General features: G+C 47.4%; 1 long non-coding RNA gene across 1 annotated transcript; it reads left to right on the top strand.

Moving 5' to 3' along the window:
- The first annotated feature begins 5,214 nt into the window (after positions 1–5,214).
- Positions 5,215–10,997, top strand: LOC117802017. The gene is made up of 3 exons (XR_004625016.1): positions 5,215–5,511; positions 6,735–6,963; positions 9,886–10,997. It is a non-coding gene; the product is annotated as an uncharacterized LOC117802017 (long non-coding RNA).
- The last annotated feature ends 6,632 nt before the right edge of the window (positions 10,998–17,629 follow it).

The raw sequence follows: 17,629 nt of genomic DNA, 5'->3' as shown, positions 1-17,629 counted from the left end.
TGCCACTTACTCCTCTATCCCTGCTTCCCAGGTTAGGAGACGGAGGCCAGGAGGCACAGAGGTTGTGTGGCCAGGAACTGGCAGAGCGGAAGTGGCTTCCTCGCCGTGGCCTGTAGCCTCCCCACAGCCAAACAGTCCATGGAATAGGGCAAACAGTGTCGCGCCTGGGGACATGGCTTCAAGGGAGGGACGCAGCGTGTCCCAGCATCCCACACCCGTGGGAGGGCATCATTTTGCTGTGCTGTCATGCTGCAGTGGAACAGGGCAGGGGAGCAGAGGGGTGTGGGCCTGGGGCCTGGGTTTGCTATCTTCCACCCATTCAGCTTAGCTCCCCACTGCTTGTGTGCTTCCTGTCAATTATGGCTGAACATGGTTTAATGCTTCTTCCTTAAAAAGCCAAAAGAGTCAAAAGACACACTTGGGGGATGTGTAGGACAACAGTGTCAGGGACCAAGCCTGAGGTGTCCCTTGGGCCAATCTAGTCAGTCCCCAGAATGGCTCCACACAAACAAAAATAAGGATGCCTCTCCCCAAACAGAAAAGTTCATGATCAAATGGCACAAGCCCAAACGGTCTGTCTGTGTGGGCCTCACCTGAGGCCCTTGCGCCCAGAAGAAACTGGCAGACAACTGGCAGGAACATGCCGGTGTCAGGTGCCCAACCTGGGCCACCTCCTGGGCAGGCCATTCTCCAGGCCCTGAGAGCCCACTTGAGGCTTTATCCCCAGAGAGGGGGACACTGAGGCTTACACTAGTGGCACTGGTGGCAGAGACGTGGGACCCCCACCTGCCTGGCCCAGAAGCTCTCCACCCCTCTGAGGACTGACTGAGAGCCAGGCTCAACTTGACCCCTTTGCCCCAGGGCAGCATCTGTCCTCAGGGTGATGGCCCATCTTTCAAAGCTGCCCAGATTAGGAAAACATGCTCTAGATTTGTGCTTTCCAATATGACAGCCACTAGCCACATGTGGCTATGTACATTTAAATTTGAATGAACTGAAATAAAATATAAGTTTAAATTCAACTCCTCAGTCACCTTAGACACTTTTCAAGTGCTCAGTAGCCACATGTGGCCTGTGGCTGCATAGTGGCACAGATAGCACATATTTTTATCCCAGAGAGTTCTGTTGAACCGTGCTGTTCTGGAGGCTTTGGAAAGTCACAAGAAGACAGCATGTTACTTCCACAGGTCCCCTGAGAGGTTGTGTTTCTGACTCCTCTGCCATCACTGTTCTTTCTTGCTGCCGCCCCAGGCCAAGGCCAAGGCCAAGGCCGAGATGGGGGCCCAGGTTAGGAGAGGCCCAGCAGCAGTCAGCAGACAGGATGAGGCACAGACAGGGTGCTCCCACCAGACACTCTGTAGCGGCAGGGGCTGGGAGCAGTGGCACGTTTCCAGAAGGGGCCTAGAGTTAGGGACAGACCACCAGGTCATGCGGGCCCCTCTGGCTGCAGCGGGAGCCCGAGCAGCTCTGGAGCCCCACACCTGCTGAGTCTCAGGTGTTAAACAGCAAGGATGGCGGCCACCTCAGAGAGTAGACCGCCCCGCCCCTGTTGTCTGGCCCCAGGTAACCCTGAGACTGTGTGATGACGCCAGGAGCACTGGGACAAACAAGGGTTCCCGATAATGACAGCATGGGAATTTTCCCTCAGCCACGTTGAGGCGGTAAGGTAGGGGCAGGGTGAGCTTAAAGAGATTTTGAGAATAAAGGAGTGGTACATCTTTGATACCTTAGCACTGCAGACTGAAATTCATACCCACTAAACAGATCAGTTGGATGAGTAGAGCAATTATCAGGGAGACGAGGGAGGATAGGAAACCTGGCACAGGATGGACAGATCTGCTCTGAAAATCCTTACTGTCATTTCCAGAGATGACGTGAGTGCCATGGCTGTTGAGGCTCTGCAAAGGGGCTGCCAAGGCTGCCAAGGGTCACCTCCAGAGGCACAGGCCCTTCTGTGGTTGCTCTCTGCCCTCCCAGGGCCAACCTCTGCATCATACTCTTAAAAATTAAATGTTTTCATTTATTTTAAAATCAGAAGAAAAAACAAAATGTAGTGAAAATGAATACATAATAATGAATCCAGTTTGTATGACATTCATCTTTATACCGAGATAGTCATAATACATTCTTACATGAGGAAGGGGCCATGAAGGCTAGAGCACCTGGAGTCCGTAAAAGTCACTAATGCAGCCCTGAGCTCTTGCTCCTTATACCAGAGGCATAAAAGGCAGCTCCACACAAAGGGAAACTGATGTCCCGACAGACCCTCCTAGTTGACCTACAGATTGAATTTCAGCAGTGATTTCTCATACCTCTCTCTGCATCACACAGGTAAACCCACTCCAAAAATAGTCACATCTCCAGACAAAGCACCTAGCCTCCCAAAGCCCTGGGACCATTTGCCTGCTCTGCCATCCTTAGCGCTGCCTTTGTTTCTCCAAGTTGTCTTATGATTTCAAGGAGGCTGCTGGAGGTCCAGCCATCACATTTGCATTCCTCACAGGAGGACAGAGGGAAGTGGAGGACAAAAGGTTAAGCCTCTTAGATGTCAGGCTCCTTCAAGGAACTTTCCTAAAAACCCTACCACCCATGGCAGCCTATGTGTTTCATTGGCCACCCCATCTGTCTATGTGAATTTTCCTTCAGCAATGACATAAATGTATCATGTAATGTAAAGGAGCTGGTGGAGGAAGACAGAGGGTTGACGCAAGACTCTGGGATGATGCCAAGCAAAGAAAACACAGAAGGGGACTAAGTCCAAGGCAGAACTATAGCAAACAGCCCCTGCTGAAAAATCCGTCCTGTCCTCATGCATCCTCATGGCCCTGGTGGTGCCACGAGATAACGGGGTCATATGGAGCAGAGGGTGTGACAGGCTCACCTTCTCTGGCCCTTGATCAGGTTAAATTATGTGAATAAACTCCATGTCCTTGGAGCTGAAACTTTTCTACTTGGGCCATTTGCTCTTTGCTGGAACACTGCTGAACCTCTGAAGCCCAGTCTGGATGAAGCCCAGTCTGTATCCTCGGGGCTGGAAGGGCGTGGTCCTGACTCAGGAGCTGGAAAAGCTGGCTGCAAGGGAGGGGGTGAGTCATGAACCCAGACATAGCAGAGATTCCTGGTATGTGCTCTGGGGGGGAAGAACGCCAAGCTTGGACTGCTTTCCTTCAAGGCAGGAGGTGCTACAGGCTGTGAAGGCTGTCCGCCTCCCTGCGCCCGTCCCCTGGGGCACGGCCTGACAGTACCGGGCTCACGTCTCTTTCACCAGAAAGACATAAATAGGAAAGACCTGGTCTGCCAGTTCACCTCCGCATCCCTGGGTCAAAGAACCAGCCTGTTGGGCTCAAAACGAAGCTCCTCTCCTTACTAACAGTGTGATCTAGCCGTCTCCCCTAACCCTTCTGTGTCCCTGCTTCCTCATCTGAATGATGGGGACAATGATTATGCCACATAGTTCCATGAAGATGAAAAATATGGTCACGGTGGCAAAGCATCCAGAACAGTGCCTGGCACTCAGCAAGCACTCGGGAAACAAAGCAGTGTTTGAATTACCATTATTTTATCGGGTAAACGTTAAGTATTTGCTGATGCATGGATGAAAAGAAATCTTCTTTGACTATTAATACCAAAATCAAACAAGTGATTTCTGTCCCTCTGAATGCCCTCCTCCAGGTTGTTCAGGGCTCTTGATGTCAGTCTCCTCCTGAGAGCCATGTGGTTATTTCATGAAGTAGAATCCCAGAGGAGCTAAGTGACTTGTCCTCGGTCCCGTCATAGGACCAAGAATGCTATAAAACATAAATCTAGTTGTATTCAGGAGCACTCTGTTGTGGAGACTGCCTGTTGCCCTATCCTACATCCATTCTCTACTTCCTGCATTGTCAACAGCTCCTATGTTGTCAGGGGCAGCAATGTGCCTAGTTAATAAAACTGCATTCCCTGGGCTGCTGTACAGATACAGTGACCAATAAAAGATGTAGGCGGAAAGGGTTATTTGGGGGTTCTAGGAAAGCTCTTTAAAGGAGCCTGACACCTAGGATGCTTTGTCTTCTGTCCCCCACTTTCCTCTTTCCTCCTCTGTGGAATGCAGAGGTGATGGCTGGAACTCCAGCAGCCATATTAAAACCATAAGACAACTTTAAGGAAGGAAGCTACTGCTAAAGAAATCAGAGAAGAAAGATGAATGAACTGGCTACCCATTGACCTTTGCCCTGGCCAGCCTGCTTCCAATCTTTTTCCATCTGGGAGAAAGTAAGCCTGACACTTTCTGCAGCAAGCGTTATTTTGTAAAGTTTTCCTTTCTATCTGCCTAAATTGATAGAAACCCATGCATGCCTCTCACACTCTAGAAATGATTTGTCCAGGGGGAACAGCTAAAATGACACATCTATGCCTTTGCTAAAAGTTCTAGTATTTTAAGGATGATACATTTTTGAAGGGGCAGCGAGGAGGGAAAGGCTAAAAGCCTCCGTGGCAGAAACCCTTCCTTGCAGGGTAATTGATCCTAAAAACAAAGGATAAGCAGGAAAACCACAATGGATAAGATTTGCCACCACCGTTAGCTTTTTCTAGCATACAAGATGCAAGAAAACTGGGTGTTTCTCTCTCTCTTTTTTTTTTTAATCAGAGGAATCATCTGAGACCAAACAAGCCTCCCCACCACTCCCCCTTCCTGTGGACCCAACTTCCTTCTGATCCACTGTTGGCTTCCCCTCGCCTAAGCTCTGTGGTCAACCAGAACCCTCTTGACATGGTGAGGAGCCCAAGTTCTGCCCCACAGCACTGGGCCAAGCACACGACTGCCCAGCCACGGCACTGGGAGCAGAGAGGGTCCTCTGGATTTGGGGACGGGTAGCAGCTGCAGGACAAAAGTGCCCACAAAGTGTCACTGTTTATAATGGACCAACACGACACAGCCATGCTCGGCGTGCAAAGCCTCGACTTTCAGAAAGGACATGTATAAAGCGCCCACTGCCTATGTTGGCAGCGCAGTGTCAGAGGAGGCTGACGGAACAAAGGGACACAGGTGGCACTTCTGTCGGACCCTGCAGGATGTGTGTGAAGAGACGCTTCTGAGGCACTGCATGATCTTGGATAGCTTCGGAACCGGCAAGGAAAGGCCATGTGATGCTCAGCCTGGTTTTAGTTTTAAGTGTATCTTACTTAATATTTTCAATATGAGTCAGCTCCATATACTGGGCTGATTCTCAAACAACCAGAAGTTGACTGAAGCTGCCTTTAGACAGGAAGCATGGGTACAGCGTCCAGCTGCTTCCACCCTGGAAGCAGGTCTGAGGCCAGGGGTCCTGGATTCTCAGTGGCCCCAGACTGTTGGATTACAGACAACACCCTCCTCGCCCCCTGCTTTTCCTGACTCTCCTCTCCTGATGGAGGCGAAGGCATCCCCTCAGCCACGCACTCCTCAAAGCAGCTGCTCCGCCTGATACACCTGCCCGGGATGTGTGCACCTCGAATAAGCTGAGCAACTGGCCATCCTTCCTATCTTCCAGGGTGGGTATGTGTGCGCGTGGGGGGCAGGGGGTTAAAGGAAATGCACAGAAAGTTACTACCATGTGGTTGGGCTGAAGGCAAGGGGCGCTGTCCTCACTGTGATGATGTTGACGATAAAAGCGATGATGGCCTCGATAATGGTGACAACATTTAGTACCTTGGGTTTTCCTGGAGAGAACCATGAAGCATTTCCCATTTGCCTAATCACTAAATGTCCTGCAAATGCAGAACATGACGCAGGTGGGACCTCACTTCAGGAGCACGAGAGCCAATTCTTTAGGGGTGCCCACAGGGCCCAGGGCCCAGGTTGAGACAAAAAGGTGTCTGGGTGTATGTCCGAATCAGTGATTGTGTACTTAACATCTTGTAACTGGTGTGCTCATCATCACTGATCTTTATAAGGACCCAAGAGGCTGGTACTAGTATTAAGTCCATTTTACAGTGAGGAAGGTAGGACACCAAGAAGCTAAGTAACTTGCCCAGTGTGAGGGTGGGCTCACCGTATGGCACCGGGTGGTGGGGACACCTGTAGATACCATGAAAACCTCTTAGCAGGAGGTAATGAAAGCCCACATAGGGGTGCTGATGAACGGTGCGGAGTGGAAGACAGGGCCAGCAAGCAATAGGCCAGTCTCGAAGCTGAGGGTGCCAGGACAACAGGGCACTGGGCCATTTCCGAATGTCATCAAACTGTCAGCATTTTCTTTTTGCTGCAGGTGTCCTTTTAAAATATCTGCTTAGTTTCTCTCATAGATTGTTTCCCTTTTCACTCCCTGCCTGCATCCTCACTTAGAATCAGCATCTTTTGGTAGCTGGAAAATATGACAAAGCAGCAAATCATATTAATGAATGCTCTATTTTCAGACCTGCCAAGGGTCTTATTTCTGGCCTTTTTAAATGACTCTCCTGATTATAAAAGTGATCATATCAGTTCGCCACAGACTTATTTCTCACGGGTAAGCAGTAAATTGACTTCCAGCGTTCATATAACTGCCCGAATTCTACATGAAAGAATACAATCAATGTCTAGGATAAAATCAACCACCTCAAAACTACTTCCCAATGGCGCTTATCCAGGGGGATTTGAAGACATGGGACCCGGCAAGGAGCACATGCTGACACCTGGCATGCTTTCTGAAATGGGGATAAGAGAGAATGCTAGTGTGCCCGAGCCACTGAGGCACTGCCTAGGGCATCTGGCCATTTCGGGCTCTTCTTTCCAGGAACATGGCATTTCTCCGAGCGCGTACAAAGATTACTCACCAAGAGAGACAGACTGGGCTTGGCTCCCACCTCAGAAACCCCTGCTGTCTGCCTTGCTGAGGCCCTGAGTTGATCCCGAGACTCTCAGCCTTGGAACTGCCACTGATTACATTGAAATCACAAGATCTTGCTTGGGAAAGTCATGCCACTAACTCAGGGGTCGCAAGTCCAGATGCCTTCAGAGTCCAGGTAAGAAGGGAAGCGGATAGAGCTAACATCGAGGGGTTCTCTTCTGTGTTCAGACCCTGTTGGAAGCACTTGGCAGATGCTAACTCTCTGAGCCCTCCCAACAGCCCTCTGAGGCAGGCAGCAACCGTGGTCTGGAAGCCCAAGGTTATCAGAGCCTTGCAACATTAGGGTTCAACAGGGCCCATGATCCAAAGAATATGAGACCCCATGGTCATCTGAATACAAACGAAAAACAAAAAAACACCAAAAAAGAAAAAAGAAAAAAAAACCCAAACAACCACCAATCCTGGGCACACCAACAGAATTTGATCAGGTTGGGGGTGGATTCAAACAGGACTGCATTTGGCCTTTGAGTCACCAGCCTGCAACTCCAGCTATTTTTTTATTTATTTTATTTATTTATTTATTTATTTTTAAAGATTTTATTTATTTATTTGACAGAGATAGAGACAGCCAGCGAGAGAGGGAACACAAGCAGGGGGAGTGGGAGAGGAAGAAGCAGGCTCATAGCAGAGGAGCCTGATGTAGGGCTCGATCCCATAACGCCGGGATCACGCCCTGAGCCGAAGGCAGACGCTTAACCGCTGTGCCACCCAGGCGCCCCATCCAGCTATTTTTTTAAATAATTTTCTTAACATTCTTTTCAGTTTATAAGAAGAGTAAGGTTCAAGGGAGGTTTTCTTCCTTGGAATCCTGCTCTCTGCTGTTAAGGTGGCGCATCCCCCCACCCTTCCCCACTGTGTGATACACGCAGAATGCCAGCTTGGAAGCTCAAGCTGTGGACCGCTCCCTGCTCCCACTCCATCCCTCAGCAGGTATGACGTCATGGGACATGAGATGCAGCTTTAGCCCTGGGCGATCCCTGCCCTTCGTAAACTCTGAAGTTTTAATTTAACAAATTGTAGGCTCAACCAATTCTGTCAAAGCAGGCCGTAAAAATCAACATCAGCTGAAGGGGAGGGTCCTGGCCGAGGGACCCCTTAGCAAAGGGGCCTCGCCGGGCGCACACACAAGAGCTGGGACTGAAGCCGGGAGGGGGTCACCAAACGAGGAAGGCACCCAGAGTTGATTTCAACCAAAGACCAAACAGCCAGATCCCCCTGGAAGGGCCAGCCAGCCACCGTGCTGGGCTCGGGGGCAGATCGCTTGCTCTCTTAGAGCTGCTCCAATTTTAGAAATTGGCTGCTGACTCATTATTAACCCAGAAAGCCCACACACTCAAATGACTCTACTGAAAAATCTCCCTGTCATACCCTGCTTACTGATGTGCAGTTTTTTAAGCAAATTCAAAAAATGTTTATCACAAGGTATTTATGACATTTTAACCGTTTCATTTACAGTAACTAGAATGACATTTAAAAAAAAGTTTCCTGTATTTTAGTTGACTGTAAAGCTAAGCCTCATCAGAACAGTAACAGGTTGAGAAACACATTATCAAGGTCATATCAGGCCTCAAGGACTCAACAACCCAAACCTCACCCCCAAGCCCCCAGAATCCAAGCCCCCAGACCCCTGCATATTTTCTTTCTGACTTTACCACAGTCTGTGACATTCACTCACAAGCAAAAAGAAAAGACATCAGTTCCCACTGTCACTCACAGGCTCATAGACAGGGAAGCCAAAACGCTGCCTCTCTATTATATTTTCTTGCACTAAAAACCAGGCAGCTCAGACCACGCGGCCAGAAATTTCTTAGGGGCTGTCTTCCCTCCACCTCTGAAAAGCGGAAGCTGGCCCAGCCTCATCACCCCTGGGTTAGCACCAATTCACCCACCTCCATCTCTGAACTTCACCATGGCTCCAGAGACGAGTCTGGAACAGTTATTTTCCAGCCCAGCATCCCTGTCTCTCCCGGGACAACACAGTGTACGACGAGTATCGACATTCTCCCCATTAACCACCGAGACAAGCAGGCTACAACACAGTACCTACGGGGGTGGGGGCGGAGGAAGCAACTTCTCTAAAATTAGGGATCCTCAAAGTCTTGAATGCAGTATCCCCTCCAAGATGCAACAGCTTTAACCCATCCGAGGCTCTGAGACAGACGGTAGAAGTGATCGTAAAAATGACAGAAACATACTCACCGGGGAGAAGCTGCTGGCTCCACCTTCCCGCCGCCCCGAGCCCTGAAGGTCTGAAGCGCGCACTGGCTCAGGCACAGCCGGCCTGGAATATCAGCCCGCGGCACACGCCAGCCATGCAGCCGCTATTTCCCTCCATTCCCAGTCATGTCCACACGACTGAGACCCAAAAAAAAGAAAGAAAGAAAGGGGGGGGGGGAGAAAAGAAAAAAGAGGGGAAAAAAAAAGAAGGAGAAGAAAAAGAAAAAGAAAAAAAAAGGGCGCACACCTCAGTCTTCGTTCTCACTGGAACGAGATGACTCATGCTGACTCACAGCCACCACTTCCTCTCCGACATTCTCTTCATACTTGTGAGCTGGGCTGGTCCTGTTCCCAGGGTCTCTGCAGCCCTTCCTGGAAGAACAGCCTTCTGACCCTGGCAAAGCCACCCGAACGCTGACCTCATGTGGAGCCCCCGGGAGCGCCTACACAGGGGAAATGCTTTATTTAGGAGATTTGAACCACAGAACAGTAGAATGCATGAATCTCATGTGCATTTGAATTTCAAATATACACTGCAATCCTGTAATATGTTGCAAGGCTTCTATAAACCGTTTGGTCATTTCAAGGCATTTCAGGGAAGGGAGGAGAAGGGAATATTGTCGCATTCTTTAAGGAGGCTGGGTCACCTTTTGCCCTGGCAAGACTGATTTCAGTGCATGTTTTCTTCTGCATATCTACGTCTGACACAACAAATCATGGGATCTAAAATCGGGATCTCTTCAAGGCTGTTTATTAGGAGGGTGTGTGCTCTGCTTTTGGGATTAAGTGACTTACAAAATCTTTTCTATCTGTCTTTCAGACTTCAAGAATTCACCAGAGATGAAAATTAAAATCCCAAGAAATGAAATGAAGGTGTAACGATCGAAGTTTTTAAAAACTGTTGATGGATGTTAACAGGCAAGGACAGAGAGTAGCCTCTGCCTCCTCGTTTTCTTTGGAATGATCCCGCGGGTGGGGCAGTCTGCCACAGCTTCCTGCATTTTTAAATTATGAGAGGCTATGGAGGACAACAGCATCCATGTGACACTCAGCCACCTCCCAAGAAACCCACAAGGGTGGCTGTGATTGCATTAGGATGACCATGGTTTCTGGAAGGTCATGTACACAAGGCCATGCAGGAATATTGATGCTCTTAAGACACGTTTTGACTTAGTGCCTACTGCTGTGTCAGCCACACTCTGATACCCCTAAAGGATATACAGAAAATAAGGGAATGATGTTTTGCTGGAGGATGAAAGACCCAGGCAAGGCGCATCTGTGTGCAGTGGACCTCATCCCAAAGGGGTCAGAAGACCCAGGTTCCATTTACAGGGAGGTTTGTCTTAGGGGAAAATAAATACTTGTTCAGTATTCTATTAGGTTCTTTTAAGAGAATTGGGGAGTTTTCTATCAGTCTCAAGTGCTTTGACTTCCCTGTGAAAGCTGCAGTGTGCCAACTGGCCAAATATTCTCATTTCTTCCAGGTTTTTTTCTCCCAGGAAAGAGGAAAGCTTCTTGGTTTTCTGGAATTTAGGACTGGCTTTGTTGTGCCATTCATTGCAGTGTTTTCTCTAGGGGAGAATGGGGAGTGGGAATGGGGGCAGCAGCCTCATGAACAGCCTGAAGATGGGGGTTCAGCAAGTCTGTAGGTCATCCCCAAGGGACATCTCTTAGCTGTGGGGACCCAGTAGACATGGGAGGTCCACACTGATGCCAGGAGTCTGCAAGAGCTCTTGAAGTAGGGGTTCTGGGTTATGATTTTTGTCCTATATGTAGAAAGCAGACTTTATTTACAAAGACTTGTATTAAGTCAACTCATTAATCCCTAGGAGGGAACTAAAAAAAAAAATCAATTAAAAAAATCACCAGGAATCAATTACAGAAATTTGAAATAGTTGGGAAATGTAGGCTCCAAGTGGCGGCCACACCCTCCTGCTGGGAGGACCCTGCCAGAGGCCTCAGCACTTCAGCACTGGGTTCTTCCACAGCAACACCGTTACAGTGAGCCTCCTGGAATATTTTAGGGCAAGGCTTCAGACATGAAGCTGGGCCCCCTCCCAAAGCAGGCAATTTGAGCCATCACTGTGGAAGGTCACTGGACTGTGTCCTCCCTTTATAGTGCTGCACTGAATAATCAATCCTATGAATGCTGTCTCTTCATTGAATCTCCATCCAGAGCTCTTCTCATTTGGGCTGGGAGGTAGGGAGAGAATATTAGTGAGAAGGGCGAGGCCATTCCCAGTCTATTCATAAATTAAACATTCATTAAGGCAAGTCAGTAGCATCGCTACATTCCATAATTGTTAATATGGAATGTTCTAGAGTGGATTCTCTTTCAACTGGTTAATTTCTGCGTATTCCACCAGAAAGGAAACAATGGTGACACTTGGAACATGGCTACATGCAAACACTTTTTAAACATCCACATGTTCTTTCACCAATGAAAATACCATCGTAAAAATTTAGGTTTCCCTGAATTAGTAAAATAATCAAGTTTCACTCCTGAAGAGTGCACAGTCTGAGGACAATGCCTTCCAGCATGTCATAGGATCTTATAAACATCGATGACCCACACTGAAGGGTATTTATTAGGTGCTAGTCATTCTCCTAAACATGCACAGGTATTCCAACCTTTGATCCCCAAAACAGCCCTCTGAGTAAGGGCATCCCCACTTTCCAGCAAAGAAACTGAGGCACAGAGAGGGCCAGGAGCCTGCCCAAGTTTGCAGGGCCCAGATGTGCACCCAGGCAGCCTGGTGTCAGAGCCCACATTCCTAACCACCAGGCCACATGAATTCCCACAAAGATCTTTTAAAAGAGGGGCGCCTGGGTGGCTCAGTGTTTAAGCAGCTGCCTTCAGCTCAGGTCATGATCCCAGGGTCCTGGAATTGAGCACAGTATCGGGCTCCCTGCTCAGCAGGGAGTCTGCTTTTCTATTTCCCTGTGCCTACCCCCCTCCCGCTCATGCTCTCTCTCTCACTCTCTGCACTCTCTCTCAAATAAATGAAATCTTTCAAAAAAAAAAAAAATCTTTTCACACACATCCCTTTACATCATGGTATATTCTCCCTAATTCTGCAGATGTGTGTAAGGTAGATGTTTCTTTCTACTCATTTGAGAGATAAATCAAAATCCTAGCTTTGGAGTGACCTATCCCTTACAATAGTAAGAATTCTCATTAATGGAGAGGGCCAGTTAGAATTACCCGCCGACACATTCCAAGAAGTCCATGCCACCAATGCCTGCATAGACAGCACTCCTCCCAATCAGGGACACAAGGGCATCAGGGGACGTCCTTCACGGTCCTTCCATTACTCAAGCAAACAGGTCTCTCCACCACCCTCTTGCCTGGGAGAGAATTTATCCCCTTGTTGCAAATCCAGCAAACTACCCCTCCCCCCATCGTCACTTCTTTCCTAGGATTTTGTTCCTAATCAAATATAGGCCTTTTCCCTCCAACATCCTTAACATTTTCCTGTCTGTGGGCCTCAACACAGGCTCCAGTCACTTCCATCTCCCAAATACTTCCCCTGCCTTTGACCTCATGGAGTAGACCCATGGATGCCCCCCCATTCATCCTATCCCTCCCCTATTAGCGGTAGCCTTGACACTTGCTTGGGATTGACTCCACCCCCATACCCAGGGCAGAGTTTTGATTAGGCTAAGCAAAACAAGGGAATGTCACCCCTTGTCACTATGAATGGTTCCAGGATGGGCTCCCAGGCCTATGCCAGCTAGAGCCTGGCTACCTCTAATCACACTGATGGGGTAAGGGGTGCCCAATTGGAGCAAGGCCCAGGACTATGGCCACTGCTTCAGGGATGACAGGGAAGAATGAACAGAATCAAGAGTTCTCATTCTTACTCTTAAGTTTCTAAAGTTTAGGACAGGGTATTATGAGGAAAGGAAAAAAAGATATGGAAAAATGGGCGAAGTCAGACAACAATATATAGTTGGGCAGGTTGTACACTGTGCAACCCCAGAGAGTAAATTTACATAGCCCATGATATCCACAATCGTATGTGGCAGGGCTTATGGTAGTACCTACCAGGTGATACCTCCCTAAGACCATATAAGGATCCCACTGGCTGGGTGGTAAAGAGAACTGGGAGGAAAGAATAGAGAGAAGAGTCTGAATCCTGCTCCCCCACAGGGGGCTAGGGCCAGAGAAGCATTACCACTCACCCCAGGGCAGTCCAGGGACTCTGAGAGCAAAAGGACACCTGCAATTGGAATGATGGGATGTAAGAGTTTAGTCAGCAGTGTTGTTTGTTTTTTTTTTTCCTTCCATGGTGGAACTTGAACTTGATAGTGGATCTTAAGTTCGATAGAATTTAGTCTGTAAAGCCATGAGTATGGATGAGTTCACTAGAGGAATGAGTACAGGAAAAAGAAGCAAGAACTGAGCCTTGGGCCCTGCAGCTTTTGCAGGGGGTCAAAGGAGCCAGCAGAGAAAGGATGAGGAGGGAGGATGGGGGGTAGGGACCAGCGAGGAGGGAGGCAAGCCAGGGGAGTGTAGTGGCTGAGGAAGCAAGTGAAGAAGGTGCTTTAAGAGGAGAGAATGAACACCTGTGTAAACACAGCTACGAGAGCATCATGGATTTGAGGGAGGTCCATGTTGGGAGTTGCTGGTGAAGGTCTGAAGAGACATCAGAGAAAAGGGGGAGAGAGGTGGAAGACAGTGAGGAGAGACATCACTTTCTGGAAACAGCTGTAACTGGGGAAGGACATAGGGTCCAGAGAAATGTCCTTTTTTGTTAAGAGAAATAACAACTTACCAGGATGCTTATTGATAGAACTGACTTACTACAAAGGGACATACTGATGACCAAGGGGAATTTGGTGGAATTGGGAGGAACAACCAGACCTACTGCTCACAGGGAGGGCTTGACCCTGTAAGGGGGAGCCCTCCACAGCACTGGACATCGACCAGGCGCGGAGGGGCCACTACGTGAATGTTCTATATGCTCTTGTATGTTTCATCATTTGTAGTAAAAAAAAAAAAAGTGACATCAATTTTTTAAATTTAATGACAAGTAATACACAATTATAGTCTTTTTACTAAAAACCTTAAAAAATTACAGATCAAACTAAAAGTCCCCCTTGATGAAGAGGTGGCATTTTTCACCAAGGTAATGAGGATGGCTGAGAGGAATGGAGGAGGCAGGATTTAGGGAAGAGGAGAAGAGGCACGTGTTCGTAAGAAGGGGAGAAAAATACTAGAGAGAAACGTCCACGGTGGCACAGGCTGGATGGTGGATGAAGCCTAGCTTCCACAAGAGGAGGTTGGTGTGAAAATATCGATGAGATGGAGCGTGCCTTGTTGTGGGGCTGGACCCCACGGACTGACTCCACGGGGTTGAGCCCCTCTCTGCACTGAGCCGGGGGAGGCTGGATGTGCTGAGGGCTAGGTGCAGGGCTTCCTAGGCTCTGCTGGGACAGGATTTGGAATGCAGAGATACCACTCTGCTCCAAAATAGCCCCCAACACACACACATGCACGTGCGTGCGCTCTTGAGATCCAACCAAGTTGTGTGTATCAATATTTATTCCTTTATTTATTTCTAAGTGTTATTCCATTGTATGGATATACCATAGATTATCGATCCATTCACCTGTTGAGGGACTTATTTGGCTATGGCAAATAAAGCTGCTGTGAACATCTGCATACAGGTTTTCACATGGACACAAATTTTCATTTCTCTATGTAAGTACCCAGCAGTGGGGCTGCTGGTTCCACAGGAACTATATGAATATCTTTATAAGGAACTACCAAATTATCTCCCAGAGTAGCCGTACTATTGCACTTCCACCAATGCACGAATGAGAGACCAGTTGCCCCTCACCCTTGTCAGCACAGCTATTGTCAGTATCTTTTTTAAGGAGGGGAAAGGGCAGAGGGAGAGGGAGAGAGAGAATCTGAAGCAGGCTCCACCCTTAGCACAGAGCCTGTTTTGGGGCTGGATCTCATGACCCTGAGATCATGAACTGGGCCGAAATCAAGAGTCAGACGTTCAACAGACTGAGCCACCCAGGCACCCCTATTGTCAGTATTTTTTGTGTCAGCTATTCTAATGGGTGTGTACTGGCTTTAATTTGTATCTCCCTAATGACTAATGGTGTTGCGCATATTTTCATGTGCTCATTTGCCATCTGTGTATCTTTTTTGGTGAACTGTCTGTCCAAATCTTTGCCTGCTTCTTAACTGAATTATTCGTTTGCTTACTATTGAGTTTACACCTTCCTTTATACATTTGAATGCAAGTTTTATTTTATTTTTTTTTAGATTTATTTATTTTAGAGAGAGAGCACATGAGTGGAGGTGGGGCAGAGGGAGAGAGAGTGAGAGAGTGAGAGAAGCAGACTCCCCGTTGAGCACAGAGTCCAATGCAGGGCTCGATCTCATGTCCCTGAGATCATGACCTGAACAGAAATGAAGAGTCAGACACTCAACCTACTGAGCCACCCAGGTGAGCTGTGGATGCAAGTTTTAAAATCAGATACGTGATCTGCAAGTATTTTCTCCAGTCTGTGGTTTGTCTCTCCATCTTCTTCCATACTGTCTTTTACAGAATACAAGTCTTTATTTTAATGAAGTCAAATTGACTGATTTCTTTCCCTTATGGATTGTGCTTTTGGTCTCATATCTAAGAAATTTTTGCCTAACCCTAGGTCTAGGTAATGAATACTTTTCTCCTGTTTTCTTCTAAAAGTTTTAGTGTTCTACATTTTATATTTAGATCTATGACCAATTTTAATTTTTTTTTTTTACAAGGTTGAGATTCTTAGATTGAGGTTCTTTTTCTTCTTCTTTTTTTTTTTCCAGCCTGGATATCCAATCATTCCAACATCATTTGTTGAAAAAAAGCTATCCTTCTCCATTGAATTGCTTTTGAAAGTTTGTAGAATATCAGTTGGCCTTCTTCATTTGTCTCTGTATTTGGATTTTCTGTTCTGTTCCATGGATCCATGTGTCCATCCCCCCAATACCACACAGTCCTGGTCACTGTAGCTATGTGCGAAGTCTTAAAAGCACGTAGTGCAATTCCTCCACCTTTATTCTTCTTTCTCAAAATTATTTTAGCTATTCTTGTTTCTTTCTAGATAAATTTTAGAATCAAGTCCTCTGTATCTACAAAATATCCTGCTGGGATTTTTAAAGAAATTGCATGAAACCTATACATCATCAATTTGGGAAAAATTAGCATCCTTACTATGTTGAATCTTCCAGTCTATGAACATGGTATGTCGCCCCATTTGTTCAATTCTCCATGTACAGACTTTATAGCTTGGTGTCTCCCCTATATGAGGTAGAAATTATCTTCCCTATAGTGTGTGGGTTTGGCCATTCTCAATAAGTCCCTTTATCATCTTCATAAGGCCCCAAATTAAAGAATCCTATAGTACTATTTTATAGATAGCTACTGAGACTTGATGCCCTCACCCTATTAGTCTTATAATTTGGGTGCTGGCTACGGGCTAAAGCAAATACCTGCCCCTCACTCCCATCCTCCCCTCTTTAAGGAATTCATGAAGTGTCATTATGCTCAGTGAGCCACATGGTGTCCTAATGCTTCCAGTTTGCCAATCATCCACCTTCTCCGACCATTCTTTTCTCTCCTCCCCTCTGCCTCTGCTCTGGGCGATTTGCCAAGATTCCTAATTCAGATTTCCCCTTTTTTCTCTCATTAAAAGATTCTATATCCTAACCCACAGGGCCATTCTCCTGTGCTGACACAAGCAGTTGTCACAGCCATCCCTCGGAGACCCCACAGGCACTGCCACCACCTCCATGCTCCCAGTCATGGAAATGGAAGCTCTGGGCTTTCCTGTCTGTCATCCCCTCCATCTTCCTTATGTCCACCTAACAGTGTGCTAATAGGCTTTCTAAATACAAATGAATATAACAAGCCTTGATTTGTAGTGTTTACCAACTTCTCTGATGTAAACTCTCCCTCCAATGCTCATTTCAAGTCACCAGCATGATGTCATGAAAGATAGTTGGGAAGAAAGGCACAAATTAGCTCTCTCAAGCCAGGACAAGGCAGCCTACCACTGCATCCATCTGCCACCTCCTGAATGTCCTTGTCCCTTGAGTTTTTCATACAGTAACTGGTCACCTGTTCAGGATCCTCAAGGAAGCACTTATTTCTGCATTTGAAAAGGGTTCGATTAGGCCAGTTGTTCTTAACTCTGAGTGCAAAGACCCCTTCGAGAGTCTGCTAAAAGCTACAGAAGGTTCTGAAGAAGGAACAATAAAATACACACAATGCAACGGGTTTTGTAAACAAAGCCCATTTGTGCTAATTCTGGACTCCTCAGGTATCCAGGCATGTTGGGGTAGGAATCCCTGGACCAAATAATCTCAAAGGTATACTCCCCTCTAAACCTTATGGTTGGCATTGCCTCATACCATGGCACAGGGTGACACCTGACAAATAACAGGTGCAAAAAGAATCTAGCTTCTCAAGTTTGCATCTACTTCTCATGTGAATTACAATAGGAAGGAACCTCAGAACTGAGGATGTCGTGGCTGATGGCATGGGCCATGGGGAGCTGGAGCT

The sequence above is a fragment of the Ailuropoda melanoleuca genome, chromosome 4 (genome assembly GCF_002007445.2).
Source record: "Ailuropoda melanoleuca isolate Jingjing chromosome 4, ASM200744v2, whole genome shotgun sequence".
Taxonomy (NCBI): Eukaryota; Metazoa; Chordata; class Mammalia; order Carnivora; family Ursidae; genus Ailuropoda; species Ailuropoda melanoleuca.
Note: the sequence above shows the minus strand (reverse complement) of the source record. Positions and strands in the feature narration are given on the sequence as shown.